Source organism: Syngnathus leptorhynchus, chromosome 6 (assembly GCF_054491065.1).
Source record: "Syngnathus leptorhynchus isolate UIUO chromosome 6, UIUO_Slep, whole genome shotgun sequence".
In the NCBI taxonomy this organism is placed as follows: Eukaryota; Metazoa; Chordata; class Actinopteri; order Syngnathiformes; family Syngnathidae; genus Syngnathus; species Syngnathus leptorhynchus.
In genome coordinates, this window is record NC_141200.1 from 15,762,433 (window position 1) to 15,768,027 (window position 5,595).

The 5,595-nt window shown below is 42.8% G+C and overlaps 1 pseudogene; it reads left to right on the forward strand.

Moving 5' to 3' along the window:
- The first annotated feature begins 3,069 nt into the window (after positions 1 to 3,069).
- LOC147056170 (general transcription factor II-I repeat domain-containing protein 2 pseudogene) lies at positions 3,070 to 4,987 on the forward strand (annotated as a pseudogene).
- Positions 4,988 to 5,595: the final 608 nt, after the last annotated feature.

Sequence of the window (5,595 nt, forward strand, 5' to 3'; positions counted from 1 at the left end):
GTTGTAAGAGTCTACAAACTCCTATATTTTAGTTAAATCTGAGAGATTGAGTTGGTTAATTTAAAAAAAAAAAAAAAGATTAATTCGCAAGCTGTTTTTTTGTGTGTTGTTTTTTTGGGGATTGGTGAATTGTTCTATCGGGAACATTAGGAATAATTACGAAAGGGATTGTGTTGAGAATGGTATATGAATGTTGTGTGGAGGACTTGGATAACTTGAGACCAATGTGATGAAAAGACTCCTCTTTGGTGACTGTGTGTGAGATGCAAATGAGCAGGGACGAATGATTTCCTGAATGAAAGGAAAATATTGGTTGAATGGTTGAAGTTGTTGGAGACTACTATGGGAAATTAGTGGAGCAACTTTGACGAAAGAGTGATTTTGTGCAAGTTAAATGCTAAGAAAACAAAAAACCCAAAGAAAAAGTTGTTTAGGGATTGCTAATTACTAACGAAGCTATGAGGAAGTGGTGTGGGTGTTTAGAAGGGCACGCGCTTATGCGCTTCCCTGGCTCATCAACATTTGTTTGACTGATCAAAGGAACCATTTGTTACAGGACTTAACATCCAAATCCAACCGGGATCAGAGAATCTCCTTTAAACCAGGAGGCAATAAATGGGATAGCCCCTGTCATAAATGGTCTTTTGTCAGGAGGAATCTTTAGGAAGTGCTTGGATTCTCCTTGCAAGACTCCTGTTTTTCAAGTCCAAATGGCCAATAAAATTGATTGGCGAATGATACAAGATTTCCGAGTAGTAAATGAAGCAGCACCTAATGTGCCTGACCCACACACGCTTCTAAACACTTTTTAAGGCAGCAGCAATTGCGACACATGGGCCTTGCCATGTGTCGTGAGGGAGGGATGAGGTCAATTCACTACCTTTGGTTTAGATGCTTACTTAAAAAATGTTTTGTAAAGCATGTCCTGTTTGTGTGAAACATAATCCACAAGGAAACATGAGACCTAAGAGAGGGTCATTTCCAAAACTGTCTTACCCATTCCAAATCATGCACATGGATTTTATTGAACTCACACAAAGTGGACCTCACAAATACTGCCTAGTGATGATTGATGCATTTTCCAAATGGGTTGAAATAGTTCCATCTAAACGAGCAGATGCCTTAACAGTGGCAAAAGCCATTTGCAAAACCGTCATACCGGTTCATGGAATTCCGCAGATAATTTACAGTGACAATGGTCCACACTTTGTGAACCAAGTTGTACAAAACATGGCTGTACACCTTGGGATAACATTAAAAAACGACTGTGCTTGGCACCCATCCAGTGCAGGCCTGGTTGAACGAGCAAACGCTACTATCAAAAGCACTTCAGAAGGGCTATCACCTTTTGAAATCATCCATGAGAGACCATATAGACTACCTGTGTTCACTGCAGATTTGCAAAAAGCAGATGAACAGTCCTTGGCAGATTACATGATCAGAACGCTCAAAATGAAAGATGTGTTAAATGCAAATTTACTGCCGCTTGATTTTTATTCCCCACAGGTCAACAACCGCTCCAAGCCAGGAGACTGGGTCTACATCAAGGTCATCCAAACAAAAAACTGGGCCAGCCCACGGTGGGAGGGACCATTCCACCACCCCCACTGCAGTAAAGATTGCTGAGCGGCCCAGCTGGAGTGAACTACACATGTTACATCCAAGGATGGTTCTGGACTTGATGACTGCAACACGACGGTTCCAGCAAGGAAGCAGATCCACCATCGACAGCGTCCCCGCCCCCAGTTCAAATACAGGCAGAATAATCCTCTTCCCCCTTGGTGGCCAGGTAGTCTACCCTGGCCACTGAAGACTGAAGACAACAACCACGCGGCAGACATTTCCAGGTTCTCCCCCGACGAAGCAGTGCTGCAAAGGGGGTGAGAATTGTGCTCACCCTCCAACAGTGGGCGTGCCAAGCCCCCGACGGCTGAACAATCACGAGCAATTTTTGTCTTGACTGTTGTTATTGGTAACATTCTGGTCGCCTAAGGCAGAGGGACCGTGTGAGACCTTTCCTGCATTATAACATCTTGCCGCAGGTTTTTCCCTCACACACTAAAATTGATCTACGTAGATTGCGATGATGCTGTTTAGCCGTACATGTCTTACAGAAACTTAATGATTTGGCCATTGAAAATGCTTCGCAAGTGATGGGTATGATATGCTGTTTCTGTGTTTTTTTTACTTGTTTTTCTTGACAACATCATATGATAAACAGGAGGGATATGTTAGGGTTGAATAGATTAGGTTGATCATATTATTATGTTGGAATGTAATCTGTAATAATTAACCTAAACTTGTCCTGTCTTAACAAAGTAGTATAACAAAGTGCTAAGATCCTTTGCACTTATTGACCAACTGTAGAAGACGCAATCAAAGTTGTTCTGTCTACTCAACATCGTAAAACAACCCCTGCTATGATGTGATCAGAGGCCAGGGGTTTCACCCCCATCCTGCCCACTCACACCCCACCCTGTTTCTCTCAATAAAAAGGCTCTTGCAAGAGGCCCGAGTCAGACCTCATTCGATGATCGCTGTATGCAGAGCGACGAATGACTCTCCACTTGCAAGTGTTTAAAAAGGCATACTGTCTCCCGTTGTGGTTCTTGCAAAAATAAGTTAGAGTCAGAACATCTCTAACATGTGACTTCAAGGTTCTTCTATTAACCTATAAATCATTGCATGGCTTAGCGCCTTCATATCTCGTCGACCTAGTTGTTCTTTATGTTCCGTTTCGTAACCTTCGTTCGCAAAACGCTAGTCTTTTAGTGACACTGAGGGCCAAGAAAATGTCTGCAGGGTCTAGAGCACATATGTCAGAGTCAAGGCCCGCGGGCCACATCCGGCCCGCAAGAAGGTTTTTTACGGCCCCTGGGATGATCTTGATTTATTATTAGAACCGGCCCGCAGCAAGCCGGCAGCCCGCAGATCTTTTACACGCACCAATACTACATTTCCCACAATGCAAAGGTGACGCACCGAGCAGTAGGCTGCTTCATTTCAATATTTATTGGCACAGCAGTCGTCAGCATCACAGTAAAATTAACTTTCAGATACCCATCAAAAATGGCAAAAAGGAAGGTGGATACTGAGAACCGGGGGTTTCAAACAAGGTGGGAGTCGGAGTATATGTTCACGAAGGTAGCTGGAAAACCTGTGTGTCTTCTGTGTGGAGAAAGTGTGGCGGTACTGAAAGAGTATAATCTGAGACGACATTATGAAACGAAACACGCGGACAAAAACAAGAATATGGACATGGAACAAAGGCTACAAAAGGCAGAGGAATTAAAACGAGGCCTCAAATCTCGACAGGCTCTGTTCAAAAAAGCCAAATCACAAGGCCAGGCTGCTGTCAAGGCCAGTTTTATTTTGGCAGAAGAGATCGCTAAATCAGCCCGGCCATTTACGGAGGGGGATTTCATCAAAAACTGCATGATTAAAGTTTGTGACGAAGTTTGCCCAGAAAAAAGGCAACTCTTTTTAAATGTGAGTCTGAGCAGAAACACCATTGCCGAGAGAGTAGACCAGTTGTCCATCAATCTAAAAGAGCAGCTTGTGAAAAAGGGAAAAGATTTTATTGCATATTCCTTGGCTGTGGATGAGAGCACCGACATTTCTGACATTGCCCAGTTGTCAATTTTCATCCGCGGAGTGGACTCCAACCTAAGCGTGACAGAGGAGTTTTTGGCTTTACGTCCTATGCATGGCACAACTACGGGGCATGATTTGTATGAAGAGGTGTCAAGATGTGTAAATGAGATGGAGCTGCCTTGGGAAAAACTCGTGGGTTTGACAACCGACGGAGCACCTGCGATGTGTGGACACAGGAGCGGACTGGTGGCGAAGATACGGAAAAAGATGCAAGAGGAAAACGCGACAGGTGAGCTGACAGCTTATCATTGTATCATACACCAGGAAGCGTTGTGCGGTAAAGCCTTGAAAATGGAGCATGTAATGAGCATCATCACGCGCACAGTTAACTTTATCAGAGCCAAAGGTTTGAATCACCGCCAGTTCAAGGCATTTCTGACGGAGTTAGAAACGGAGCATGGTGATTTGCCTTATCACACAGAGGTGCGATGGCTAAGCCAGGGAAAGGTGCTTCAAAGATGTTTCGAGCTTCGTGAGGAGATTTGTCTGTTCTTGGACAGCAAAGGGAAAGACACAACACAACTCCGAGACGAAATGTTTCTGTGTGAAATGGCTTTTCTGTGTGACATTACGAGTCATCTGAATGCAATAAACTTGCAGCTGCAGGGTCGGGATCGTGTCATCTCTGATATGTACAGTACAGTGAAGGCATTTAAAACCAAACTGACTCTGTGGGAGACGCAGATGCGGAAAGAACATTTGAGCCACTTTCCCAGCTGCCAGACCATGAAAGAGAAGCTCTCTACCAGTGCGTTCCCGAGCACACAGTTGGCTGATAAAATAGGTATGCTTGCCGCTGACTTTCGACGCCGATTTGCTGACTTTGAAGCACAAAAAAGCAGGTTGGAACTGCTCGGTAACCCATTTGCTGTTGACGTGGAAAGCTCACCACCAAACCTCCAAATGGAGTTGATTGACCTCCAATGCAATGATGCACTGAGGGCAAAATATCCGGCAGTGGGTGCTGCGGAGTTCGCCCGTTTCCTCCCCGGCACAATGCCCCAGCTGCGCATCCAGGCTGCTCAAACGTTGTCTATGTTTGGCAGCACATACCTGTGTGAACAACTGTTTTCTTTAATGAACCTGAACAAAACATCACACAGAAGTCGACTTACTGCTGAACACCTCCACTCAATTCTGAGGATTTCTTCAGCTCAGAGCCTTACCCCGAACATTGATGAACTTGTGGAAAAGATGGGACACCACCAAGTATCACCCTCAACCTCAAACAAGTGAACATTACTGTGCAATCACATATTTAGAGTTTTTACTCAGTTCAAGTTTAAAAGTTAAAATTTAATATTTGTTTTCACTGCATGTTACTTCTCCTTAAACAAAGTGTTGTTTTTGATTAATAAATTTTTGCACTTTATTTTTTTGTATTTCAATCCAATTATATTTTAAAAATATTTCAGTTGAGTGGATGATAGAAAATTGCTATTATTGTTTTTTCTTTGAAGTAAATTTAGCCCACTTTTGCTAAAATAGAAAATATAGTCTACTGATGGTGCCTTGAATACCGGTTTCTTTCATTTAATGTTCATGTTATGGGGATATTTATATAAAGGAAATTTGTCTTTTGTGTCTGTTGAAAATTAAAGATTACTGACAGAGCCATAAGAAAATATTGCTTTATTTATCTGATCATATTGTAATATATTTGTTAGGTTTTCAGTAGGTTCAATTAGGTTCACTAGACTATATGCGTCATTTAAAAAATTTTCAATGAACATTCGAACAGTCCGGCCCTCGTCTTGTAGCTGATTTTTTTATTTGGCCCTCCGTCCATTTGACTTTGACACCCCTGGTCTAGAGCATTTTCTATTCGGGCTCCAGAGCTCTGGAATGCCCTAGCAATGGATATTAGAACTGCTACCTCAGTAGAAACATTTAAGACACGTTTAAAGACATATTTCTATGATATAGCCTTTAATTAACCTG